General features: G+C 37.8%; 1 pseudogene; it reads right to left on the reverse strand.

Annotated features, from left to right (window-relative positions):
* Positions 1 to 15,364: 15,364 nt before the first annotated feature.
* LOC121993293 lies at positions 15,365 to 15,459 on the reverse strand (annotated as a pseudogene).
* Between the last annotated feature and the right edge of the window lie 456 nt (positions 15,460 to 15,915).

Raw genomic sequence — 15,915 nt, forward strand, 5'->3', positions numbered from 1 at the left:
TCCCTACTCACATATTACTCTCGATACGATGTATTCGTATTTTTCTGGGGGAGAGAGAGATCCCACTGTGACACAGTTTAGGTCAGTAGAACTTAGAGTCCAGGACTACGCCCTTTATAGGGTTGTAGTTCTTTGTATTTTACCACTGACCACTCGGGACATCGCTGTGATGCGCCCATTCCATTCATTCCTACTTTATGCCCTGATTCATAGGTTGGAGATTGACATTAGCCTACATATCTTCTCCACCATCACTTACGCAGCCGGATACGTGACTGACAGTCGAGTCCATATGCCATTTGGTCACATTCTGACAGCCTATATGTCCTCACTGCACATTGATGTCACTAGAGGAGATGTTGCCCATATGACCGAGTTCGATGTTATATCCTCTCGGAACTTCTCCTTAGCCGGCATCCAGGTAGATAGAGATGACGGGACTATGACTTGGCGGAGGGGGGCACAGCACCAGCCCGATCCAGACGCACAGATGGACGAGTTCATGCTCGCACTATTTCCGGAGGAAGCCGCACCGGCTCCACCACCACCACCAGCTCGAGCACCACGACACGCTCCCCGCACTCTAGCCGACCGTATGACCGGACTAGAGAGAGCCATGGCGAGTCTCCAGCAGGAGAACTCCGATTTTCATCGGGACATACGACGAGAGGTTGCCGAGTTACGAGCTGCCGGGGACACCCGCCACACTGAGCTGATGACACTTCTTCGATCCTTGGGATCTGGACCACCCTCTTCAGCATCTCAGTAGCTTTAGTGATGACCTACTTCTGTAGCTACACTATTTGTAAAATATTTTTGAATTTATCTAGTGACATTTCAAACTTACATTGAATATGTTCTTGCTCAATAGACTAGGATCCTTCATAAATACTTTCAAAACTGATTTTATCAACTTGTAGGCTAAACTTGTTTGTTTTCAAAATTTCCATTTTTAAACTTTCAAAAACAGTTTTGGCCTTAGACTAGTCTTACATCCTTAGAAAGCATGTACCCATAGGTTTAGTTCTTGAGCATCTCACCAACACCTTAGGTTTACCTTGCTTGTGGTTGATAAACATAGAAAGGGGTGAGATGCATAGGCCATCTGTCTGGACTTAAGGTGCTTATTTCAGTGCATCAGTATAAGTCTGGACGTTAAATACAATTCAAATATTAATCAGATTAAAGTTCATCAGTCGAGTCAAACACTGACTGATTATAATTAACTTAATCTGACTAACCAAGTGAAAGCTACTATTTTCTAATAGTTAGTTAGTACCTAATTGGTTAGACAGCTGGTTGAAGTTAAATATCAAATTCAGGGGGAGAAATAAAACTACTTTAGTTTTCCAAATTGAATTTTAAACTTAATTTTGAAAATAAAAAAAAATCATTTGTTTAAAATTGTGAAATTTTTAAACTCACAAACTTTTTATCCTTTTTACCTATTCTTTGAAAACTGAACTTTTCAAGTATTTTAAACCATAGTTTTGAATCTAATACTTTTAAACTTTGAAAAATTTGATTTTGAAAAGCAAACTTTACAAAAACATTCCAAAAAATTTTTTTCTTACGTTTATCAAACTCCTTTGAAAACTAAAAGTAAAGATTTAAACTTAATTTTACTTTGAAAATTGTCCTGAGTCTACTTCTTAAAGATTTGACTTTACTTAATTTTGACAATTTAAATTGAAGGATAAATTTTACAAAATTTAGTTTACAAACTAAGCTTCTCAAAGTTATTTTTCTTGTTTTGAAAATTGAATCTTGTACACTTAGTGTTGAAAAATAAATTTCAATTAGTTTTGAAAAATAGACTTTTTCAAACTTAGCGTTGGGATTTTGGTTTTGAAAACTTATGTTTAAGTAGCATTTCAAAGTTGAAACTTGTTTTGAAAAATTTTTTTTAGACCTTATACACTTATGTTTGAAAATTAACCTATCTAAACTTAGCAATTTTTTTCTAAAAGCTAAAAGCTAATGCTTTAAACAAATTTTCAAAACTTTATACCCCCCCAAGTCAATTTGATCTTCTCTTGGATTTAAAAACTCAGTTATTGTTCAAGGTATTATTGTTTTCAGTATTTCTCGCTATGATTGTTTACCCTTGTTGTTTGATGAATGCCAAAGGGGGAGAGTTAGGTTGGTTAAGTTAGGGCAACTAAATGCAAACTTAAAAAAACTAACTTAAACCTTAAAAACCTCAAAAATCATGCTTGATTTTTGCATACTTTTTATCACTAACTTAACCAGGTTGTCATTCCACCAAAAAGGGGGAGATTGTTGGTGCGGTTAGCACTAACGGTCTAACTCAGGTTTTGATGAATGACAAATCAGGTTAAGTTAAGTTTGTTGTTGTCTGACACTTTTATCAAGTGTGCAGGAAAAGTCCAGCTAGGTCGACGGGTTGATCGGATAGCTGGCGAGAAGTCCAAGCGGGTTGACGGGCTGACCGGACGCTTGGCGAGAAGTCCAGACAGGTCGAAGGGCTGACCGGACGTCTGGCAGGTGAGTAAAGGTAAGTCACTGGAAGGGAGTGACTGTGAGGACGCGTTCCCGGGAAGGGAACATTAGGCGTCGATCCGGCTTAGATCCATTTCGGATATCTAAGTCGAGATCGTGACTAGATTCCGGTCTCGGAAAGACGGAATCTAAGTCATACTTTGCTCATCTATAAAACTGTGCTAACACTCTTTGCTGCAGGGTACATTTGCCTCGGACTAACCTTTTCTTGCAGGAGAAGGACTTTCTGGAGAAGAGGGGTCCGGGCGCCCGGAAGGGATCCGGGCGCCCGGAAGGCAAATTTCATCCAGCCGAGTCGTCGCCACGTGGAGCATCATGGTTTGTGCAGCTACGTCACATTCCAGGCGCCCGGAAGGGATCCAGGCGCCCGGGATAGCATATAAAAGAAGCCCCAGTCAGGAGCTTCAGAATCAATCATCAACTGAGAACTTTTCGACTACTGGTCCTGCTGCTCTACGTTCCTGCGACGCTAACAAAGCTCCGACAAAGTGCTTCTTCGTTTTTCTTAATTTCCTTGTCGGTATTACTTTGTTTCATTAGCATTTCCTGTATTCATTTTGTAATTATATTCGAATTGCTAGTGATTGCCCAACGAAAGTGGTCAAGGACCACGGGCCTTCGAGTAGGAGTCGTCACAGGCTCCGAACGAAGTAAAAACAATTGTGTCTACTTTACTTTTCCGCTGCGCTTATACTCGATATTTTCGAATCGATATTCACCCCCCCCCCCCTCTATCGACTCTAACGGTCTTACAATTACAAGATATTGGATCGAAAGCACTAGGGGGGAGGATGAATAGCGCTCGTGGCTTTCACTTACGTTTCAGAAAACTTTCGAGTCATTACGTAGCAGAAAATTAAATAATAATGCAAACGCAAACACCAAGGATTTTTTACTTGGTTCGAAGCCTGTGGCGACGCCTACTCCAAGGTCCACGCTCGTTGAGCATTTACGTTGGGCTCACTATAAGTTCGCAAAATATAGTTTAGAGTACAGCAATTAAGCACAGTAAGAAAATATACCAACAACTTAAGAATAGAAGATTGAAAGCTTTAGGTCGTCAGTGTCTTGTTACAGCTTTATCGGATCGTCTTTTGAGCAGTGCACGGAAGATGGATCGCGTTCTTGTTGATATCCTAAGCTACTGCTCGAGACTGCCTTATAAGGCCCATGGAGGGCGCCCTCATCCGCGACGAATCTGCAGCGTGGATGAGCTCCGACCAAGTCGCCACTTATCCGCCTGAGTTCGCCTCCAAGCCCATGGAGGGCGCCCTCGCACTAGGTCCAGGGTGCCCTCAAGCTTTATGAGGGTGCCCTCGCGCCTTGCTGTGAGGTCGTCTCTGTATGTGACCTGAGGCGCCTCCAAGCTCCATGGAGGGCGCCTCAGGTACTGTTCATCCAAGGCAGGGATGTCCAATTCACTTCCTGCAAAATACGTTAGTCGAACAAACCAACATACCCTGCAAAACAAAGTTAGCACAATATAAACATGATAAATAAAATATTTGACAGCTTTCGGACTATCCGATTCTGACTTCAGATTCCTGATTGAAAAACCTAGGTTAAACCGACGCCTACTGTTTTCTCACCGGGGAACACGTCCTTACCTACTCCACTCGAGAGAGTATACATGTTGCTAGACCGGTCCTCCAGACCGACTAGACTTTTGCTCAGCACCCGAGGCTCCAGGACTTGCTACTAAACGTCCGCTCCATGACCCACCCAGTCTTTCACCTGGTTCGCGACATCAGGACTTTCCACCTAGAGTCTCCGACTCTAGGACTTTTGCCCGAAGCCCTTGACCCGCTAAAACTTTTCGCCTAGGGTTACCACCCCCTAGGACCTAGGGTTACCGCCCCCTAGGGTTTTCCACCTGCCTAACCGTAGCTAGGACTTTTGCCTAAGTACACTTAGGACTTTCCTGCAAACTCATTCACACATGTTAGATCACAAATAACCTTAACTTTGAACCCTTTGTCATTATCAAAACTTAGGTTCGATCGTCAGATGCTTCCCGCACCAATAATCTTCTCCTTTTTTATCATGTCAACAAAAATCAAAATTAAGTAAAACATAATAGCATAAGATAGCATAAATGCAATATTAAGTAATTTGCAACATATTTAGCATAAATGCAATATCAAGTAATTTGCAACATATATATCAAAATTAGCATAAATGCAATATCAGGTAATTTGCAACATATATATCAAAATTAGCTTAACTTTCATATAACTTAACTTTTACTTTACTTTGCTCTCCTCCTTTGTCATATATCAAAACAAATACTAACTATAAAAGGGAATAATTAGCTCCCCTGAAAGGTAGCTTTAAAAAATATTAGTTTTGTAAAACAAAAGATATTAAGCTGTGTAAATGCAAAACATATATAGATATATATATATATATATATATATATATATATATATATATATATATATATATATATATATATATATATATGTTTTGAAAATATAAAAATTTCATACTATTTTTTTAAAAAAAATATAAAAATAAAAATGTTTTCATAATATTCCTGACCTAACACAAAATTTCAAATTTTTTAGAATGACTTAGAAAGAAGGTGATATAAAGTCAAAGAACTCTAAAACTTATGTACTTTAGCTTAAAAAAAATGTGAAGGACAAGCCCAAGTAAGTACTTTTAAAGGCTTAGCTGCCATATTTTGATAAAGCAAAACAAACTGTTTAATCATAAGGTTAAAATAGATGTAATTTAACATTAAGGTTAAAATAGATGTAATTTAACATTAAGCTTAAAATAATTTTAAGTCAAAATTTCAATTTCTTCACAAAGTCAAAACATACCAAACATATACAAAGTCAAAAAAAATAATTTTAAGTCAAATTTTGATACCACATAATTTGTATTTTAACACTAAAATAATTTTATTTTGAAACAGAGTTTTAATTTCAAAACTAAGTCAAAAAATAATCTTTATTTCAAAAACCAAGTTTAAGAAAATAATTTTATTTTAAAACTAAGTTAAGATAGTCTTTTTGTTAAAAAAATCAAGAAAATAATCTTTATTTCAAAACTAAATAAAAAAATGGAGATAAGAAAATATTTTTACTTAAAAACTAAGTCAAAATAATTTTAAAACTAAAAATGATTTGGTTACTCCCCCTTGATTAATGGCAGCTAATTTTTTAAATGCCTAGAGTCCAAGCATGAGTAAACAAAACACGTACTTTCTTTAGTTACTAGCTGTTTACCATGAGGTAGTAGCTTTCACTTGGTTAGTCAAATTAAGTAATTGTTCCAGTTAAACATGAATAACTTAATTTGATTGATATAAAGTTGATATTTATTACTTAGACTTATGTTGATGCACAGACATAAGCATTCTAAAGTCCAGGCAGTACCCTATACATCTCTCACCATTCTAAGACTACATTTGGTAGGGTGTAATTTGCCTTGTAATGTAATCAGGATTACATTACAAGGTTGATTATTTTGTTTGATTTAATTTTAAACTTGTAATGTAATGTAATCTGGATTACAAAAGATAGTGAAGTTTTGTAATCTGGATTACAAAACAAATACTATGTAATCCGATTACATTAGGAGGTCACCATTTAACTAAAATTTAAATGTTGAGTATACCCCTAGTTCACCACGGCTGCTGGTACCCGCGGCCGCCGATCGCCACCCGCGGCCGCCGCTCGCCACCCGCGACCGCCGCTCGCCACCCGCGGCCGCCGCTCGCCACCCGCGGCCTCCGCTCGCCACCCGCGGCCACCGCTCGTCGCCGCTCGCCATCCGCGGCCGCCGCCCGTCGCCGGCGACCATCGTCGGTCGTCGCCAGTGACCACCGTTGGTCGTCGTCGCTACCACCGCCGCCCGCCGTCGGCGACCACCGCCGCTCGCTGTTGGCGACCACCGCCGGTCGCCGTCGACGACCACCGCCGTTGATGACCACCGCCGCCCGCCGGGGACCACCGCCGGTCGCCGTCGACGACCACCGCCGTTGATGACCACCACCGCCCGCCGGCGACCACCGCCGCTCGCCGTCGGCCACCTCCGGCCGCCGCCGCCAACGGTTGTCGTTGTTGCCGATTGCCGGCGGTCAGTGGTTGCCGATGGCGGTGGCCGGCGGAGAAGGCCAACGGCGGCGGCCACTGGTTGCCGCAAGCTCCGGTAGAGGTGAGGCGGCCGTCGGTAGAGGTCGCAGGATATTTTTATCATTTTATAATATTACGAATTACATTGCTTATAAAAAATAATAGACACCAAACAAAAGAATGTAATCACCCTTGTAATTAAAGATTACATACATTACATTACCAAATGTAGTAATGTAATAAAGATTACATTACATTACATTATAAATTTGATTACATTACAAGCTACATTACATTACACCCAACCAAACGTAGCCTAAGTGTTTGTCATACACAAGCAAGGTAAATCTAGTATGCTTGTGAGATGCTCTGGCTGAATACTAGGGGTACATGCTTTCTATTGGGTTAATTCCTAGGCTAAATCCAGATTTTGAAAAACTAACAAAATTAGAATTTTGAAAATATTGTTCCTAGAATTTAAAACCAAGTAAAATATTATAATTTTTGAAATAACAACAAGAAGAATCAATTTTGAAAGTAACCTCTATTCTACTAAGCACATCCATATTTGCCTTCTAAGTGCAATGAACTCAAGTTCAGGTAAGGGTTTTGTGAAAATGTCAGCCAGGTTTGACTTGGACTCAATATAGTTATGTACAATGTCACCCTTAGCTACATGATCCCTTACAAAGTGATGTTTTATTTCTATGTGTTTAGTCCTTGAGTGGTGAATTGGAATCTTGGTTAAGTTAATTGAACTTATATTATCAATTGAAATTTTTGTATGTTTATATTCTAGTTGATAATCCTTTAAGATATGCATCATCCATAATAGTTGAGATGCACATTCCCCTAGGGCTATGTACTCAGCTTCAGTAGTAGATAAAGCAACACAGTGTTGCTTTCTGTTTGACTAACTTACTAGGCACTGACCTAGAAATTGATAGCTATCACTTGTGCTTTTTCTATCTAGTTTGCACTCGACATAATCTGAGTTAAAATAGTCAATTAAGTCAAAGGTGTAAGTTCTAGGTACCAAAGTCCTACATTTAGGGTTTCCTTAATATACTTAAGTATTCTTTTAACATTTGTTAGGTGTGACTCTTTTGCACAAGATTAGTATCTTGCACACATACCTACTGCAAATAGGATGTTCGGTCAACTTGCAGTTAGGTAGAGTAGATTCTCTATCGTACTTTGATAGTATTTTAAGTCTACTAGTTTTCCTTTTAAGGCAGAGTCTATTTTAACATTAGTTGTCATTGGAGTATTTATATTTTTAGAATTTTCCATGCCAAAATTTCTAATTAACTCCTTAGCATATTTTGTTTGAAAAATATAAATTCCATCTTTGGTTTGTTTAATTTGTAAGCCAAAGAAAAAGTTGAGTTCTCCAACTAGGCTCATTTCAAATTCACTTTTCATTAATTTGTTAAATTCTTTTAAAAATTTAGTGTTGGTTGAACCAAAAATTATATTGTCTACTTAAATTTAGGCTATAAAAATGTCTTTCTCTAAGATTTTTACAAATAAGGTTTAATCTATTTGACCTTGTTTAAATCCTTTAGATATTAGATAATTTGATAGTCATTCATACCAAGCCCTAGGTGCTTGTTTTAGTCCATATAGGACATTTTTTAACCTAAAAACATAGTTTGGGTGGTCCAAGTCCTCAAATTCTGAGGGTTGACTTACATATACCTCTTCCTTGATTAACCCGTATAAAAATATGGATTTTACATCCATTTGGTATAACTGGAATCCTTTATGTGCTGCGTAGGCCAGCAACATCCTAATATATTCAAGTCTAGCTACAGGAGCACAAGTCTCATCATAATCTAACTCTTCTACTTGGATGAACCCTTTTGCTACTAATCTAGCTTTGTTTCTTACTATTTACCCTTATCATCCAATTTATTTCTAAATACCCATTTGGTGTCAACTATAGTTTTATTATTGGGTTTAGGTACTAGTTCCCAGACCTGATTTCTTTCAAATTGGACTAACTCCTCTTGCATTGCTAATATCCAGTCTGGGTCAGGTAGGGATTCTTCTATAGTTTTGGGTTCAATTTTAGAAATGAGAGCTATCTGACTTAGGTTTCTATAGGATGATCTAGTTCGAGCTCCTAGGGTTGGATCACCTAAAATTTGGTCAGGTGGGTGATTGGTATTTATTCTTGATGATCTTAAATTAGGGGCAATAATTAGTTCTTTTGTATCTCTAGGTTTAAATTGAGCATCTTCATCATCTTCTATATTTTTTGAATTAATACTTTCTATATTTTGATTTTCATTTTCACTTATTGAGTTAGACATTTTCTTCATCAAAGATCACATTAGTTGTTTCTTCAACTTTTAGAGTTTCTTTGTTATACACTCGGTAAGCCCTACTGGTTGTGGAGTACCCTAAGTTTTTGAATTCAGCTTAGTAAATTTTAATCTATCTCTAGTCATGTGCTTGGAGCATCTGCTATCTAGCATTCATTGATCCAAATATTTATGTTCTTACACATAAAGTATTCGATTTGGTTCAATTTGACGGATTCAAGAGATAATTTGATTGAAATTAACTCCTTAATATTCCATCTCACCCAGTATAGATTATCAAACATGGTATTCCTATAGGTGATTGTGAGATGGTTTTGTGTTTAATTGAGTTAAGTTTAAATTATGAATTGGTTAGGTTAATTTAGATTTATTGATTGATTTATTAGGTTAATTGATTAATTAAGTTAGGTTAATTGATTAATTAATTGATTTATTAATTAGGTTAATTGATTTATCAGTTGATTTATTAGTTGATTTATTAATTGATTTATTAATTAAGTTAATTGAATAGATTGATTAAGTTAAATTAAATTAAATTAATTGATTGGGTTAATTTTATTCTAATTTTACTTAGGTCCATCTCACTTATTTCTAAGTTATCAATCAGGGAACCTTATAAATTTTTATGAGATGGTTAATTTTATCTTTGATTTAGATAATCATCTAAGGATTAATTTACATTTGAGTTAGACTCAAGTTTTTTAATTAGTCAATTAAATATCTATTTCAAGGATTGACAGACTGTGACGAAGCACTAGGCCTTCTTGGGTATGAGATCATCCACCACTTCTAGATAAAACCTTTCAAAGAAATTGGACATTTAATTTTCTTATTAAAACTCTTAAGTCTAACTAGTCAAGTGTAAATTATGCCTAGGTCTTTAACTAGCCTAATCTAAGCATATATAATAAAAGCAATAAAAGCAATCATCAAACAATTTTATCTATTGATAAAATTGGTCTTTCTATTGGCTCCCCCTAGATCATAGCCTCTATAGGGTCTATCAAGGTAATAGATTTAATTCTTGGGGATCTAATATTGATCAAGTCCAACTTGATTAACCAAGTTCGACTTGGGGGCCCATGCTTGGACTAATTTTTCTATTTGTTCTGTTAACAAGGGATACATACGACTTGTATTTGTATTTAGTCTTAAATCCAAGTCCGGATCAATTGTAAACGGCTCACTGTTTTCCAAGAATCAGATGAAGATTCTTGGAACCCAAAGTAAACCGTTCCAATGTGTCTTTTAGTTCCTTGACTTGATTTTTCAAGCTAGAATTCTCTTCCTCAAGCTTTTGGACTTGAGTTGAGGTTCCAGTCTAAACGAGGTCAGTCAAGGAGCTAGGGTTAGTCACTTCTTTAAGGGATGTTACCTCCTTTTGAAGTGATTTGACCCAGACATTTGATTTAGCTAACTTTCGCATAAGGTAATTAACTAAATTATAGAGTTTATCTACTTGAGAAATACTTACAGCAATTTTAGGCCCTTCAGAAATGGATACGGATCCGTGGCTTCGCTGGACTCAGCTTCTGATTTGCTCTCGGTCTCTGATTCATTGATTTGTTCCCAGGCCGTTAGTGCAAGAAAGCTCATCTGCTAGAGCTCTTCGTCGGAATCTTCTGACGAGGACTCATCCCATGTGGCTTGCAGTACTTTCTTCTTCTTCTGTTTCTTTGCTTCCTTTTGGTTCGGACAGTTGGCTTTTACGTGCCCCTTTTGGTTGCAGCCATAGCAGGTTACTTCGAACATGACTTTTGGACTTGTTTGCACCTTCTTGGATTGGATTACCTTCTTGATGTCCTTTTTGTGAATCCCATCTTCTTCTTGTAGAGCTTGCGTACTAGGTTGATGAGTTCGGCTGCTATCTCGTCGTCGTCATCTTCTGAGTCCAGTTCTCCTTCGGACTCGGGTTCGGTTCTGGCTTTGCTTTCGCTTCCCGGGTTCTGCTTGACTTGCAATTAAGGCAATACCCTTCTCGGCAGAGCATGTGTTAATATGTTCATGTAATTCAAATTCCAAAAAAAGTTCGTCTAACTTAATCAAAGAAAGATCCTCGGATACCTTGTAAGCATCTACCATGGATGCCCACAAGGTATTCCTCGGAAAGGCATTGAGTGCATACCTGATTATGTCTCGATTCTCCACCTTCTGTCCGATTGCATAGAGACCGTTGAGGAGGTCTTGGATGCGTGCGTGCAATTGATTGTCGTTTCACCCTCCTGCAATTTTATATTATATAATTTATTAAAAATCAGATCCTTTTTACTTACTTTCGTGTCGGAAGTCCCTTCATGCAGCTCAATCAGCTTCTCCCACAAGTCTTTGACACTTGAGAATGGTTCAACTCTGTTCAGCTCCTCCTTTGTTAGACCACACTGAAGGGTACATGTCGCCTTTGCATTGGCCTCGACCTTCTTTATTGTATTTGCATCCCAGTTTTCACACGATTTTGGTTTTCCCGAGCCATCGAGTGGAAGAGAGATGTCAGTCTTAATGATCATCCACATCTCGAACTGAGTTTGGAGGTAGGACTCCATTCGGACCTTCTAGTAGCCGAAATCTTCGTCGGAGAAGAGCGGGGGGGCGGGCTGTGCTGTAACCTTCTTGATGGGCCATTATAGTAGGAAAAATCTCGCACACAAAAAAATAAGAAATTTTATTCCAAGACTTGGTCTTGGATTAGTAGTGCAGGATTAAAGAATTAATTCACAAACTCGAGTGGTGTTGCACCAACTTCGAGGAAAAAATTGATTGCGATGAAACAGATCGGAAGGCGGGAATTATACCGATTCCGATCGATTCTGAAAAACTAAAAATTACCATAAAGAATTTGCTTGAATGGTCGTTGCACCAATTCGAAGCGACTCCCGCTCTGATACCAATTGTTGGATCGAAAGCGCTAGAGGGTGGGGAATGAATAACGCTCGTGGCTTTCACTTACGTTTCGGAAAACTTTCGAGTAATTATGCAGCGGAAAAGTAAATAATAATGCAAACGCAACCACCAAGGATTTTATACTTGGTTCGAAGCCTGTGGTGTCTCCTACTCCAAGGCCCATGCTCGTTGAGCGTTTACTTTGGGCAATCACTATAAGTTTGAAAAATACAGTTTAGAGTACATCAATTAAGCACAGCAAGAAAATATACCAACAACTTCATAATAGAAGATTCGAAGCTTTAGGTCGTCGGTGTCTTGTTATAGCTTTATCGGATCGTCTTTTGAGCAGTGCACAGAAGATGGATCGCGCTCTTGTTGATATCCTAAGCTGCTGCTCGAGACTGCCTTATAAGGCCCGTGGAGGGCACCTCCAACACTATAGAGGGCACCCTCATCCGCGCCGAATCCGCAGCATGGATAAGGTATGACCAAGTCGTCGTCTATCTACCTGAGTTCGCCTCGAAGCCCATGGAGGGCGCCCTCGCGCCAGGTCCGGGGCTCCCTCAAACTCCATGAGGATGCCCTCGCGCCTTGCTGCAAGGTCGTCTCTGTATGCTACCCGAGACACCTCCTAGCTCCTTGGAGGGCGCCTTGAGTACTGTTCATCCGAGGCAGGGATGCCCAATTCGCTTCCTGTAAAATTCGTTAATCCAACAAACCAACATACCCTGCAAAACAAAGTTAGCACAATATAAACATGATTAATAAAATATTTGACAACCTTCAGACTGTCTGGTTCTGACTTCGGATTCCCAACCGAAAATCCTAGGTCGAACTGAAGCCTATTGTTCCCTTACCGGGGAATACGTCCTCACCTACACCACTCAGGAGAGTTTACTTGTTGCCAGATCGGTCCTCCAGACTGATTGGACTTTTGCTCAACACCCGAGGCTCTAGGACTTTTTGCTGGACGCCCGCTCCACTATCCGCTCCACGATCCACCCTGTCTTTCACCTTGTTCGCGACACCAGAACTTTCCACCTAGAGTCCTTGACTCTAGGACTTTTGCTCAAAACCCTCGACCCGCCAAGACTTTCTGCATAGGGTTACCACCCCATAGGACCTAGTGTTACCGCCCCCTAAGGTTTTCCACCTGCCTAACCGCAGTTAGGACTTTTACTTAAGTACACTTAGGACTTTCCTGTAAACTCATTCACGCATGTTAGATCACAAATAACCTTAACTTTGAACCCTTTGCCATTATCAAAACTTAGGTTCGATCGTCGGATGCTTCCCGCAACAACACAAGAGACATGTATCCCTCATGACTTATGTCTGGAGTGCAATCTAGTATGACTAAATAATATTTTGTTTCTTTTATTTTTCTAAGAATTGTAGTTTTTACTTCATTTGCCAACATTTGAATCAATTCATTTTGAATTTTTGGACGAAGATATGTGTATTGTGTTTTATGTGCTTGAATAAGCCATATGTGCTCTTGCATTTATTATTGGATTGAACTTAGCAATCATTTGTAAAAAATTACAATTATTCTCAACATAAAATTTTTCACAATTTCCTCCGTATGCTAGATAATTTTTTGCAAGTTATAGGTAACATCAATTAACTTTTTTAACACTAATTTCTAATGCTCTTTTATTTATTAATTTCTATCTGAATACTTTCATCAATTGCCTTATTTTTTTCAATCCTTTTTCCATTGTGTGCTGTCATACAACCAATATGTTCCTTACTTCCTTCATGCTTTGTAAGACATTGAGTTAAATTATGCCAATTCTTGTAGCCTTTATTAGCTAATTGTCTAATTATATTCATGTTTTTGTGCTTTATGAACAACTTACGACAAAATCAAAATATTCTAACCAACAAAGATGAATAAACTAGCCATTTTCTATCCTTTTTTTTTCTCTATTTTACAATATCTGTTTATAATGCAACACATCAAAATGTCTACCAGCTTTTTCTTTAGGAAACAAGATGCCTTCAATTCTAGTTGGACATTTTTCTCTTAAATTTTGATCAATTTCTTTTCCCATTTTTCAGGATCATCAATATTCGAATGTGAAGAAATCTCTTGGTATATAGTTTTAGGTGAACATCAAAAATATTATCATTATCTTAGTCATCCAAGTCATTCACAATTTCTTGTTTAACACCCATTATATTTTCAATTTTCTTCTCCGTAGTAATTTTGTTATTGATATTAAAGTATTTATTAATATCTCCTGTATAACTTTGAATAAGTGCATCTTCTCTCTATTTTGTTTTTCTTTTTTTAAAATCGATAAATATTTTGGAGGCATGATTATATATTATACCTAAAAAAAAACACAATGTATAAGAACTAAGAAATAAGAATACAATATAAGAAATAAATAAATAATAAGAAGGGAAAAGAGAAATTTTTTTTTACAGGATAAAAAACAAAAGAAAAGAGAACTAAAGAAAGATAAGAAACAAAAAACACGTTCCAGGTAGAAACGAAGGGAATTTTACTTGAGGATTTTTATCGTTATGTACAATTTGAGAAGAACTCTGCGTCTTCGGCTATGCCGGTTGGTCCACTTCACTTTCCATGCAGGTTCCAGACAAGGTAAGGACAATAAGCATTTGCATGCATCTAAATTGAAAAAACTCAATTTGTAGTGTGAGGTGGATGCAACTTTGTGAAATATCTGATGATATCATAAGTATATCTAATTAGAAGTAAAGAAAAACTCATGAGCAGCCATTCAATTCATCAAAGAGGGAACAAAAGGAAGCCCTAGTTTTCGGACAAAATAGGAAAGAAAGGATATAAATGCAAAAGCTAGACAAATTAAATAGAAACTTACCAAAATAGAAGATGAATCGAAGAGGCTACTACCGCCGATTGTGTAGGAGACAAGCACCCTTGAAGAGGAGGAACTCATGGTGAAATTAGGGTGATAAGGATCGGCACTTCACGAACTCTGTTTTGTTCAAATTAAAATGTTAATATAAAATGACATAACAAATTATTAATTTTTGGGCCCCCTCTAGGAAGTGGACCTAAGGCAAGCGCCTGTGGGCCTCACCTCAGGTCCCGGCCTGTGAGAAATGGTACTTTTATAAATAAAGTTGCAACTTTGAGTCATTCCTAATGTTCACCTCAAACTTTTGAACAAAAGTATAAATATGAACACCACATTTGGTGTCTAATACCCACGAGGTCACGATAATGATTTAAAGATAGGGAGATATTTTACTATGGAAACATGGAGTACATGCGTCTAAAGTCTACCAAGAGACTCTTGTTGTCTTTCCCATGTATTTTTTTTTAATTTAGATATTCAAATTTCGAACTGATTAATATGGGAGGTAATCGATCTATATAAATTTTTTATTAGCCATCAGAATAAATTCGAGAAGCATCAAATGGCCGGACAATCACAATCAGACTTTCTTAAATTAGTCACGCTAGACAAATGTCTTGGAATTGCTCTTAGATGCTTTTGTTGATGTCACTATTGTCTTGCCACTTGCACTGTGCCCCTAGGGGCAAAAAAAAAATTGAATCGTTTCTTAATTTATGTGTGTCATCCTTGCGTAAGGGTCATGCTCTGTATCATTTCAATTTTATCGAATGACTCTGAAGAGACTACTTGTAGGAATGGAAGCACATCCCATCATCCTTCAATCTTCTTCTATGTCTTTCACTTCAATTTCTCTAGTTCACTAGAAAGACCAAGAGTGGAAGTCTTGCCCTTCCTCGATCTTGGGCTTCTTCTATTTTTCTTTGGTGACATTGTCCACTTGATAGACCTCATGTTTCAACTAATTACGAATCTTAAGTTTAGTCTTTCTCAACAAAGATAATAACTTTCTAAGAGTTTTGTTCCTCTTCATCATATTGTAGTTTATGATGAAACTACATGATTTTAACTCTGACAACTTATTAATATAGGCTGTCATGTTATGTTCATATTTCATAATGTCAAATTGTTGATCTTAAAGAGTCATCCCGATACCACAAACTGAGTATTTTATTTGTACAACTCTTTTGGATGGGCTAAAATATTAAAGACATCACATCTCTAATGTTGAGTCCTAGCAAT

The sequence above is a fragment of the Zingiber officinale genome, chromosome 6B (assembly GCF_018446385.1).
Source record: "Zingiber officinale cultivar Zhangliang chromosome 6B, Zo_v1.1, whole genome shotgun sequence".
Lineage (NCBI taxonomy): Eukaryota > Viridiplantae > Streptophyta > Magnoliopsida > Zingiberales > Zingiberaceae > Zingiber > Zingiber officinale.